The sequence below is a fragment of the Vidua chalybeata genome, chromosome 29 (genome assembly GCF_026979565.1).
Source record: "Vidua chalybeata isolate OUT-0048 chromosome 29, bVidCha1 merged haplotype, whole genome shotgun sequence".
NCBI lineage: Eukaryota > Metazoa > Chordata > Aves > Passeriformes > Viduidae > Vidua > Vidua chalybeata.
Window position 1 is genome coordinate 2,743,245 of NC_071558.1, and position 12,456 is coordinate 2,755,700.

At 52.8% G+C, this 12,456-nt stretch overlaps 1 long non-coding RNA gene across 2 annotated transcripts in view; it reads left to right on the plus strand.

Annotated features, from left to right (window-relative positions):
• The window catches only part of LOC128801296 (uncharacterized), a 29,394-nt gene extending 17,825 nt beyond the window's left edge, over positions 1–11,569 (plus strand). For both annotated transcript variants that reach the window (XR_008435164.1, XR_008435163.1), the window contains exons 4-6: positions 2,816–2,904; positions 3,297–3,627; positions 11,181–11,569. This is a non-coding gene — a long non-coding RNA (uncharacterized LOC128801296). The remainder of the gene's footprint in view (positions 1–2,815; positions 2,905–3,296; positions 3,628–11,180) is intronic.
• The last annotated feature ends 887 nt before the right edge of the window (positions 11,570–12,456 follow it).

Genomic DNA, 12,456 nt, shown 5'->3' on the forward strand with positions numbered 1-12,456 from the left:
CCATTTTTTCCCCCCTCGAGGCCTTCTCCCTTCCGCAGGACGCACAAAGCCGGCCATCGCCCGGCTAGGCCGTGCCGAGGCCCGGCGCATCCTCTCCCCCTTCCCCTCCTTTAATTTCTGCCTCTAATTCCATCTTGGCTCCCGTTCCCGGCGCCCTCGCGAGCGGGGGGCCGCGGCCCCGGCCCTCCCCTCCCGGCGGGTGCATGCGTGCTGAGGGGAAGGCAAGGTGGGAGCCACCATTTTAGGCAGCTGCAGTGTAAAATGGCCGATTCCCCTTGGCCGGGCCCAGCCACGCGGGCGGGAGCGTTCCGGCGCCTTCCGCCGCGTTCCGGCGCCTTCCGCGGGCCGCGACGGAGCCGCTGGCGGCGCTTGGGGCGCCTCGAGGCCTCGCCGCGGGGCCTTCGGCCTCGAGGGGCTCATGCCGGCCTCGCCGGGATTTGGGATTTCCCTTTTCCCGCCCTCGCCGGGGCGTCGCGGCCGCCAAACCCCCCCCAGCCAACCCACACCCCAAAATCAGCCTCTTTTCGCCTCATCCCCAGCTTTTGCACCACCAAAGGCAGCTTTATCATCTTTTTGTGCCGTATTTTTTTTTTAATTATTGTTCAAAGTACCCTGCGTGCCTCCTGTGGGGCTTGAGGCTCGGCTGCAGAATTTTTTCCTAGATGCACTAGATGACGTTCCATTCTTTGTGTACTGCGATAACATTAGCGAAACAGCTGTTTAATTCTTTTTTTTTTTACCCCTCCTCCTTCTTTTGGACTAGAAAAATTCAGCAGCCTCATTTTTTTCTGTTGCTGGAACCATTTCATGGCAGTTTAAGAAAGGGGGGAAGAAGCAATGCGAAACAAGAGCGACTCCATCCCCTCCTGTGAGCGATGGGCTGAGGCATGGTCCAAGTGATCTGTGGGCACAAAGTTATTGTGCTCAGGTTAATCTGAGAGAGGGGGAAAAAAAAATCTCTTCACACAACCAGTGGGGTGGGAAGTGATTAATTTTGCTACAGCACCTGAACTATATCGGGGTGTTTTATCTGAAGACCCGTTGCAAGAGGTTTGTGGTTTAGGTGAAAATCTTGGTGTTCCATGAGGCCGCGTTTGTTGTTCTTTTTAATTTCTCCCCATCCCTCTGTTGCCATGAGACCTGGGAACTTAAAAGCCTAAATATGCTAAGTGAGTTTAACCCTGGTGTGACGGGAATTTTGAGAGCAGATTAAAACCAACTCTAAATTTATCCCTAGAAGAAATATAAATCACATTTTTTGCTCGCGGGCCGATGCCAGAGGCCCAGACACACCTGGCTGGGGGCAGCCCCGTGGGGAACGCGGCCGGGCTTGGCCCTAGCCTGGTCCCTGGTGGGGTCTGGGAGGTGGGAAGGGGCTGGGGAAGGGGTGGCTGTCACTGCTGGAGCTGGGAAGGGCGTGCGGCCACGCGCTGCGCTCTGCCTGCCAAACGTGCTTAGTCAGGAATGGCAAATACTTCCCTAAAACTGGCAAAAATGCGCTAAGGCTCTTAGCTCTTGGGCTAAGCTGCACCTACTTAGTCCATTTCTCACTGCTTTTATTTATAAACTTCAGGCTGTGCTGGGGGATTTTTTTTTTTTTTTTACCCTTCTTTTTTTTTCTGGTTCTTTCCCCGGGATGGGGCACAGGAATGTGTCGGGAGCGGAGGTGGAAGGAGAGGATGGGTCTGGGCAGTGCTGCTCTGCTCCCACCACTGCCACTCACTGGCTTGGCACCCGTCAAGAAAAGCCTCAAACGTCTGAATTTTCACAGGATCAGACTGTCTCTGATTTCTGTAGTGTTAGAGGTGATTTATGGGACTAATGGCCAGCAGAACAAATTCTTTCTCTGCCCTTCCTCAGTTAAGCCCCGTTCTGCCCTGGGTATCTAAATCCAGGAGTAGCCTGTGAGTAGCCACAGCTGGAGACAGAGAAATCTTAAATTAGCAAACCAAAACCACTACACCGAGTTTATACACATGGAAAGTACATAAGGTGAATATTAATGTACTATTAAAATATGGAACAATTCTGTAAGGATACTCCAAAGCATCCAGAGGGTCAGGGCTGCTCACTTGTGGCATTTTCAAGCAGGGGTGAGCAGCGTTGGAGCTTTGCCACTTGGTTCCTGCTGCACTGAGGGTGGCATCCTCCTTTGAGAGGCTCCTCCTTTGATCCAGGACTCTCCCCTCAGTGAGGCTTTGGCTGGGGATGGCTCTCCCTGTGCTTGGCCACACCAAAGTGCTCAGGACAGCCAGGATAAACCCCCCCAGCCTCGGGGGGCTCTGGGCTTGGCTTTGGGCCTTGGTGGAGCACTCAGTGCCCTGGGCAGGGAGGGAGACCTGGAGAGCACAGCTCCCCAGAAGACAAAGAAAGAATAAAGGTGGTTTTTTTTTTTTGACTTAGATTTAGAGGTTTTGGTCCTGCTTGTAGCTTTTGAGCACTCGGAGTTGGTTTTGCTACACAACTGCAGTTAGATGCTGGCTGGCACCACAGCTGGCAGGGACAGGGAATGGGGCAACGAGAAATTTCAAATTTCATGTAATTTCAAATTTCATTTCATTTCAAACAGCCATTTCAAATTGTCCCAGAGCAGACCCCAGCTCCTTTTGCTCCCTACAAGGCTAAGGCCCCACAGAGGCATCTCAAGTCAGGAAACCAGCCCAGTTTCAAAGATGTTGAGAGTTCTCCAGACGAATTCTCTCTTCCTCATTCCCCTTTCGTGTCAAAAGTGTGGCTGTAATCTCCCTATCCTGGTGTAATCCAGCCAAAGAACACGGGTCTGACATTTAACATCCTCTTTTCTCTCTCTTGCCAGGCTGGACATGGGTTCACTCTACCTGCTGCTCATTTTCTGGCTGATGAATTGCAGCTCTCTGGCCCTGAGAGTTCACTGGGAATATCCTGGTAAGGGAATTTTTTTTAATTTTGGATTTTTTAAAAAGAGTTTCCCTAAACTTACACTGGGTCTGGCACCAGCAGGCTGCCAGGATGGGCTGAGTGTCTCCATGTGTAGGGACTGGTGAGAGCTCATGGTGACCACGTGGGGGGGAAACAGAGAAGCCAAAATCTCCATGGTCACCAGCACCTTCCTTGCTGACCACTTGGCCCAAAGTCTCAAACATCTGGATTTTTTTCTGTGTTTAGCATCTTTTTTTGTGGGTTTGTTAACTCATAATGCCCAAGCCCTGGGAGAGGTGTCTGCCTCATCCACTGGAACAAACAAAAACGGGGGAGAGGGGGTTCCCTGCTAAATGGGAAGGAGATAATAAAGGTGTTTCTGTTGTGTTTGGTTTTAGCTCAGATTGGCTCATCGTGATGTGAATCAGGAGTGGGTTTATATGGAAAACCCCACCCTCCAAAAGCCATGAGCAGCTGCCAGCAGGACCTTGAGGGACCCTCAGCAGAAGCCCCTCACCACGGCTGATCCCACCTCATCTTCCTCACCTCTCCCTGCCCTGCTGGCAGACCCTGGCCTGGAGCATGACGTGGATCCTGATTTACACCAGTGCCTGTCCAGGCTGCCCAGGGCTGCTGAGCAGCACCGGGGGACACAGCACAGGCACAGTCAGGGTGCAGAGGACACCAGGACATGCCCATCCTGCCCACTGCGCCGTGGGCCACTCGCTGGTGAGCCTGGGGATGTGGTGCCGCTGTGCTGGGTCCCACTGGGGCGTGGGGCAGCTCTGTCCCTCGAGGGATGGGGATGGGTGGCAGGTAGAGCCCACACCGGTGGGCAGCTGGCCCCAGGAGGAGGTGATGGGCAGGGGAGAGGTGCTGGGAAGGGACAGTGCATTTATTATCGAGGCGCAGCTGAAGCGGGTGCTTTGCCAGTGGTCAAGTCTGAATCACAAACTCTGCATTGTTTCCGAGTGTGCTCAGCACATTTCCCTTCTCCCCCTCCCTTTCCCTTTCCTCTCCTCTCGCCCTTGCACAAAGCTGTCATTGTGCAGGGGACTTGGTGATGGCAGCGTTGTTATTTGGTCAGAAAAAAAAAAAAAAAAAAGGAAAAAAAAAAAAGAAAAAAAAAAAAAGAAAAGAAAGAAGTGGGGAGGGGGGACCCAACAAGGTGAAGAGGTTTAAATCAGCTTAGCCCAAATGCCAATTAAAAACCAAAGAGGATTAGGCTTGTGATCAGCAGAATAGACAGTCATTGTACCCGGGAGGAGGTTCCCCCTCCCCAGGCCCGACGCGGCGGTGCCGCAGGTTTGGCTGGGATCGGCACCGCTCCCTCGGAGCAGGGCAGGGGCTGCCCTGAGCCCGGGGCTGGGCTGGGCACGCACCAAAGCAGGGCAGGCACAGGTTCCCGGTGCAAAGACCTTTTCTCGCATTTTTTAAGGACTCTTGTCCCGCCTTGAGTTCAGCTGAGCAAGGAGAGGTTTCAGCCTCTCTGCCAAGGGGGGGGTCTGCCCTGAAATCGGCTCTTGGGCTGGAGCATCCTTTGGCCGGGGGTTGGTGCAGCCTCCCCGGGGTGAGCTCCTGTCTGGGGGTCTGAGCAGACACTGTCCCCATGTTTCCAGACCCCCACGTGCCTCTCAGGTGCTTGTGCTGGCCGAGGGCTCTCTGCAGCTGTAGGACCCTTGGCCAGACCTTCACTCCCAAGCAGCTGGTGCATCACCCTCGGCCCCAGGCTGCGGTGACCATCACACGAGTTCTCCTCCAGTGACCATGCAGAGGAGACAAGTTCTCTGTTGCATGGCTTGGAGGTGTGATGTCAGTGCTTTCTGCCTGGTTTAGTCCTCTGCACTGCCCACTAACTTGCTGCTTCCATGGTTTGAAGTGTAAGGTAGCCAGAGTCGTGGTCCTTGTGGCCCCCTCACCTGTGAGAGGAACCCAGGCTGGGTGAGGTGTGTCTGGGTGACTGCTGGGACTCAGAGTCACGTGGCTCACCCAGTTCTCTCCCAGTATGCTGGCAAACTGGTAAAACTCCAGGAACAGGAAGATGCTCTGCACCATCACAGTAACCTGGATCAGTCTGTGGATGTGGTCCTGGCTCTGCTGACAGGGCAGTGAAGGCAAATCCCCCGCAGCCAGAACGGCTACACTGGTGTGAAAAGGGTGTTGCCAGAGCAGGAGTGTCCTGATGCCACCCTGGCTGCTTAAAATGTGTCCTCACTTAGGTCGAAAATGTAATTCCAGACTAACTTTGAGGTTTTGGAAAGGAAAGGTACCAAGTGTGGGTGGGAGCTGGGCCAAGCAGGGAGAGGTTTAAGGGACATCAGCACCAAGCTCAGGTGGAGCTTGAGCCCCTCCAGGTCTGAGTGGGGCTGAGCAGCCTGAGCCCCCCCTCTTTTACCCTGGGGGGTGCAAAGAGACCCCCTGCACTCCTGTGCTGCCTCTTCTCAGTGTCCCTGCTAGGTGGATCCTTTCTGCTGGTGGGGGCCATCTCCTGGCTGAGGTGGCCTTGAAGCCTGGTGGTTCCCAGAGTCCTGCTTTGCACGGGAGCCCAGGGATGGTCCAGCTCCAGCCATCTCCTGGAAGACGCTGAGCTGAGACCTTGCTGCTGTCGCCTCTAGATGCAAAACGCTCCCAGCCTTGAGACAGGGAGAATCAAAAGGGAGTGAAAGGGCCTTTTCCCTCGAGAGCAGAAGAAGGAGAAACCCTCCTGCTTCTGGACCAGGAGCTGCTTCTCCCCAGTCCTGGGCACGGCCAGCACTGGCTCAAGGACCAGAGCCGTGGTGCAACAGGCAGAGAGAGGCGGGGGAGGCAGAAAGCAGAAAAGCTGTGGAGCAAAGGGAATGTGCTTTGAGGGGACAGGGAAGGGGTGAAGGGGATGCTGTGGGCTGGGAGGAGGTGCAATGCCTCCACCTCCCCTCCGGAAAGCCCTCGCGCTGTCCCCACGCCCGGGGCTGCCCAGCGGCGTGCAGCGAGCGCCCGGGCTGTGGGAGCGGGGGAAGAGGGCAGGATCCGCTGCTTTTTTTTTGTTGCTGCCGTGTAATTTATGATATGAGAGAGAGCCATTGTCTGGACCCATCCTGTATTTTTCCGAGGGCTTTGCCTCTCTTCCCAGACCCCCGCTGTGCTCCCGCTACTGTACGGTTGCTATGGGGCTGCTCCCCGTGCCGCGGCTATGCGGGGCAGTGCCGGGGAGGGCTGCCCGCCGCGGCCGGACCCATCTGGAGCCCCGAGCCCGCTGCCGCAGCCCAGCCGCCCGGCGGCCCCGCTGACGTGCCGAGGGCCTGGGAATGGGGCTTTCGGCCCATCCAAGTTCACGGCCACCGGAGGCATTCAGCTGCCGGAGGGGCGGGAGGGGGTGGGGGGGGCGGGCAGCGGGATCTGGGGCGTTTGGCTCCATTCTCCCTTCCCTTTCAGCGCCGGCAATGTCCTCGGTGCATACAGATCCCCCGTCCCTTTCTCCTCCTGACAAGTGCGCACATAAATAAATTACCCCACCGGGCGAGTGTGGAACAATCTGTCCCCTAAATTCTATTCATCGCCAGACAGGACTCATTATTCCCCCGATTAAAGCCGCTGGAGTAGCTTGCAAGGGTTACAGTTACTCTGTCAAACTGTAAATAAGACACTAAAAATAAAGGGCGCTGGCGAGAGAAGGGGGAAAGGGAAGCCAGACTAATGCCTGCTGCTAGGGAAACCGAATGAATCCCTAATGACGCCTGTGTACAAACTGCAAATAATGAAGGAAAAGTGACAAACAGACCTCAGCCAGGCTGTGGCGAGGTCTTCGCTCTGTGATGGCAGTGGGGACCAGCTCACCCCTTCCTCCAGGGACAGGCAGGAGAGCCGGACCCCCTTGCACACCTCTCTGAGCAGAGCATTTGAGCCCTTGTGCAGGAAGCTTTTGCTCTTTTGGGTGTGTTTATTTTTCAGGCCCTGAGCCCACGATTTGAGGTTGTAGAGAAAGAAGTCCATTGCCTGTGCTGCCAGAGCAGCAGCCCCCAAAGTTTGGTTTGTGCTCTGCTCCTAGAACAGCTCGGAGCTCTGTCCTAGGACAGGGCTAGGACCAGGGGGGTTAAATCCATCCTTCTGCCCAGAGCCCTGGGGGATGCAGCCCAGGCTCCTTCCCACCTGCAGCAGGTCATCACTGTCGTGGCTGAGATGGAGATGCAGGGCTGAGTCCCAGGTCTGAGCAGTGTGTGTCTGCTCCTCCCTGCTGCCTGTGCCGTGATAGATCACAGGGGAGGCTGTGTCCAGCCCTAGAAAGCCTCTTTGGATAAAATACAGCTCCTTCCTGGCTGGTCTCTTGCCAGCCAGCAAAGATATTTGCCTTGCAGCAGATCCTTTTTCTCCTTTGATATCTTAGAGCTGAAGAAATGAGGCAAAAAAAAAAAAAAAAAAAAAAAAAAAAAACCCAAATCAGCTATAGGCTTGTTGTGGGTGTTTCTCAGTTCCAGAGGGACTGGAATGTGAGAGTTTTATTTCAGGTCCTGCTTGAACTATTCCCACCACCTGCAGTGGGTGAAATGCTGGAATTCTCCGTGTTGCTTGGGGAAATATTTTGATTCACGCCCCCCAAGCATGTAAAAGACAGAGAAAAGACAGCTCTGAGCTACGTCCCTCCAGGTGGATTCTTGCTCTCCAAAGGAGAGCACCGAGCAGGGAAGGTCCTGGTAGGGCCGTGCAGTCCTTGGGACGCAGAGCAGACCAGGCTGGCCACTGAGCCCTCATCCCCCAGCTCTGTGTGGGTGCCTCAGTGCACTCCCACCCTCCCACAGAGCCCAGCAGTGCTGGGGCCTCTCTGGAGCCTGATCTCCACCAAGGAAGGGCACAGCCAAGAGCAGGGGGAGCAGCAGGTGCTGATGCCCCCTGCCCTGTGGGTGCTGTTCAGCACGGCACCCACCTGTTCTCCCAGCAGCAGCAGAATTGCAAGGGGCCTCATGCAGGCAGAGGGTTTTTTAGAGACACTTTATGCTTCTACAAGGCTCAGACATCTTAAAAGGGATTTTTCAGGCCAGCCGAGCTAGTCTGGAGCCCAGTTGCATTTCCCAGTCAGGTCAAGCCAAGGCTTAGCAGATTTCTTTCCCTTCTGTCTTAGGGGAAACAAACCCTTTTCACCCACAATTCCTGGCTGTGAGGCCTCATGGCTCCAAAGCAGCATTCCTGGGTCATTCCTGATGCCATGGTATGTGCAGAATTTCAAATGGAGGCTCATGGCTCCACATCTCCATGTGCTTTCCCTGCTGGACTCAGTGACTTGGAAGAAGCTCCAGGATGGAGCAGGAGATTCGTTATTGCCATTGGTAATAATTGGTGTTGCCATTGCCAGTGGTGGTGCCTGTGCAGCTCCTACAGCCTCAGGTGGGGGTGTGCAGGTGCTGATGAAGGAAGAGCTGTCCTCCTCTCCCTCCCCTGCCACATTTACCAGCTTAGCTGGAAAAAGAGCAATTTGGAAAAAGTCTCATAACCAGCCAGACCTGAGCAAGTCAAACCCATACCTGGGTTTTCCTGGTGCTCCTCAGCCACGGAAATTGGGCAGCTCTTCACCTTAACTGCTCCCTGGAGTTTGCCTTTAGAAGAGTTTTGGGCTTAGGGAACCTCATGGTTTCCTGGGAGAGAGCTTTGGGGTTTTGCTCCCTTATCAGGGAAGTCTTTGCTTGCAGACTCAGGTGCTGGGAGCAGCATCGGGGCCAGGGATGCAATTGGGAGTACTCAGATCTGCTTGAGACCACACCAGGAATGGCAAAGAGGAGCTTACTTGCCTTTTGCTGCCTGAACCTCTTGGGTCACATTTCCCAAGGTTTCTCTCGACCTGTAAAAATAGGATTATCACTACTTTTTAATGGAATCTGTGATTCCCTTCCATGTGAATCACCCAGTGCCAGAAACTCAAGCTTTACCATGGTGTTTGAGGAGACTGGGGGTTGCTGGCCCTTGGGCAAAGCCCACCCAGCCAGATTTGTCCTGGCAGTCCTCCATTTCAGATATCTTCATAGCAGTTCTGAGAAGATCTCGTGCCTCCTTTCGTTTCCTCAAGACACCTGACTGTGCTTTTTCGCCCTTCCATGGGTGTCATCTGGATGTGTCCACGAAGCAGAAGCTGGCAGCTCGCTCTTGGGCCTTCAAAGCTGGCTCAGCAAGGTCCGAAGGGCCGTGTTTCAGTCACACCCCGTCAGTTCCCTTTCCTTTTCAAGGATTAGGATGAGGCAAATGCCTTCAGTCTGGTTTAATCCTCAGTACCAGATTCTGCAGGAGTCTGCGTAGCACACTCACATCTCAGTAGCAGCCAGGTGACTCGCAGGGCTAAACCACTCCGGGTTTTTTTTTTCATTACAACCTCCTTTTAAAGCACATTTAAATGCTTCCCCGCAGGCTCATGTGAGGGCTGTTAAGGGCTTCATTTGAATAAATAAGGGCATAGGTAGAGGAGGAACATCACCACAGCCCCCTGGAAACCCAGCGCCAGCCATGGCAGCAGTGGGCTGGCGATGGCGAAGGGCCTCGATGTTATATATTCCATAAAGTAGAGTAATTAAGTATTACTAGTTTTGATGACTTCAAACAGAGTGACTCCAGGAAATAAGCCCCTTCTTTATAATTAGTGGGATTTCCTCTGCATCAAACGGAGAGATTGATTCTTTAATCTGCTCACATGCTTTTGATTTGGTCTTTCAGCTGCTTGTACCAACTGCTTCTACTCCCTGCTCTTGCCGATAAAACCTTGCAAAGGAGATTTTAGGAAGGCATGACCTGAGTTGAGGTCCAGGATTTTCTTTGTGTGTGGCTGTTTTGTGAATTCCTAATTTGCCGGAGATGATGATCACGATGATAACAATAATAAAAAAATAACACAAATAATGGCTTTTAAGCATCCACCTATGTTTAGGTCAAATAAGTGTGGTTTGAGGTTTTGTTTATTGTCTTCTCAGCACACCTCTTAGCTCTGGCTCACCTGAAAAGGTAATTTTGGCTTCCTGTCCAGGTTGGGCTCGCTGCACAATGTTGCTCTTGTAAGAGCACACACCTAACACCAGGTCTGTTGGCGTTCCAAGGGCTCCACTGAAGTTAGGGCTGGACCTGTGCAGAGGTCTTTGGAGGTGTTGGACCTGATTTAGTACTAAACACAGGGGCTTGGGAAGCTCTGCCTGAAATGAGACAGATTGTGGCTGCCCCATCCCTGGAAGTGTCCGTGGCCAGGCTGGACATGGCAGAGGGTAGAATGAGATGAGCTTTAAGGTCCCTTCCAATCCAAACCATTCCACAGTTCTCTGAAAACCCTTGCAAATGTTGCTGTTTTCCAAATGAAGAGTTGAGGAGGGAGTGGGAACTTGGCCCCTGCAAGTGCAGGAAGCTGCTGGTGAGCAAGAAGCTCCTTCTGGGCATCTCCATGGGGTCAGTGGCGCCACATCAGTCATGTTGGAAATGTGGGCTGGGGTCTGTGCTGGTTCCAGGCGTGGCCTAAACCTCCCATGTGCTTCTCCCACCTCCAAAGCAGCTCAGACCTTGAATCATCTCAGCCCCTGGCTGGGTTTTCTTCCAGCATGTGAGGTTCTTCTGAGACTGCTGAGGTGATAAAAAAGGGGGGAAACCGGGACTATGCTGCTTTCCATCCACCTTTTCATGCTGTTGGAAATGCGCAGGATGAGCAAGAGGAGGCTTGTGGGGCCTCATGCGCATCCCAGAGGATGAAAATGAGAGGATGAAAGTGAGAGGACAAAGTTGTGGCAGCTGTAGGGCAGGGACTGGCACCGCTCTCCGTGTGCCACCCACAAGCAAGGCGGGAAGGGCAAACGGGGCCGTGGCCAGCCCTGGCCGGTGGCTCCAGCCTGCAGGGAGGACCGTGGGGAGGGGATGGATCCTCCTGGGCTCACCTGGAGCCGGAGCAGGAGCAGGAATGCTGCGAGCAGTGCTTGGTATGCCCTGCACAAGCCTCCCCGCGTCTGGAGCGGTGTCGAACACAGATCGGATAATTAGGGAGCCAGTGAATACGTAACTGTACATTATGCAAATAGTGATCAAAATCACTGTTTTCAGCAGAAATGCCTGAAGATCAAGACAGAAGCTTCATGCAACCTTAATTTAATCTGGTCCTGCAGGAGTGGGGAGGTCTGATGGATGACCCAACCTTGTGCCTGCCCGTGTTTAGCAAGGCTGGGATGGGAGAGGGGGGAGGAGTGCTGGAGCATGCTAAGCGAGGGGGAAATGGCACTGAAATCATGTTAGCAAACAGGGGAAAAGGGCAGAATGGGCTGATGTTTACAGTAATTTTCTTCTGCTTTTAATTTCAGGTGAAGAACATAAGGCTGGAAGAATAGGAAAAAAATTTTAAAAAAAGAAGAAAAGAAAGAAAAAGTGTCTCCAACCCCACGAAATCTGTGTTAATTGCTTATGAATGTCTCTGTCTAAAAAATTATCAAATTGATGTTGTCGTGCTTTTTTTTGACAGCCTGTCTGTTACATTTTTTTAAAATATTCATGCACCGAAATCTAATTACTAGGCAAATTTAATGATAATGAAATGAAGGCACTTTAGCAGAAAGCATAGGGCCTTGTTAATGTTTTCTCAGCCTCTGTCTTGTTCATATTTTTAAAATTATTTTTTTTACAACTGTCTTTCTTGCACATGAAAAAAAAAAAAAAAAAAGATTGCTGAAAATAAAGCTCAGATTGCCGATAATGTTTGTGGTGGTTCTGTTTGCAATGATGGGGAATTTGCAAGGTGATTAAAGGTGTTTTGCAAAAATCAAATGAGCCTAACCTAATCAGATAAGGCAGATGAAATATTATTATTAGAGGGGTAACATTAAGAGCATGCCTGGAGGCATTAGCAAAGATGAAGTGTCTCGTGCAGGACCAGCAACAGCCTTGCCATCCTCTGGGCCCCTCCAGCTGCTTTGCAGGGCACAGGACTTGTCTGTGCTCTCCCTAGGCCAGGCCTGGATGGTTGGGGGATGGATGTGATGGTTGGGGGATGGATGTGATGGTTGGAGGATGGATGTGATGGTTGGAGGATGCACACGATGGTTGGAGGATTGTTGTGATGGCTGGAGGATGCCCATGATGATTTGAGGTTGGTTGTGATGGTTGGAGGATGGATGTGATGGCTGGGGGATGGATGTGATGGTTGGAGGATGCACACGATGGTTGGGGGATGGATGTGATGGTTGGAGGATACCAATGATGGTTGGAAGATGGATGTGATGGTTGGAGGTTGGTTGTGATGGTTGGAGGATGCACATGATGATTTGAAGATGGATGTGATGGTTGGGGGATGGATGTGATGGCTGGGGGATGGATGTGATGGTTGCAGGATGCACACGATGGTTGGGGGATGGATGTGATGGTTGGAGGATGCACACGATGGTTGGAGGATGCCCATGATGATTTGAGGATGGATGTGATGGTTGGAGGAGGATGCACACGATGGTTGGAGGATGCACACGATGGTTGGAGGATGCCCATGATGGTTGAAGGATGCCCATGATGGTTGGAGGATGCCCATGATGGTTGAAGGATGCACATGATGATTTGAGGATGGATGTGATGGTTGGAGGAGGATGCACA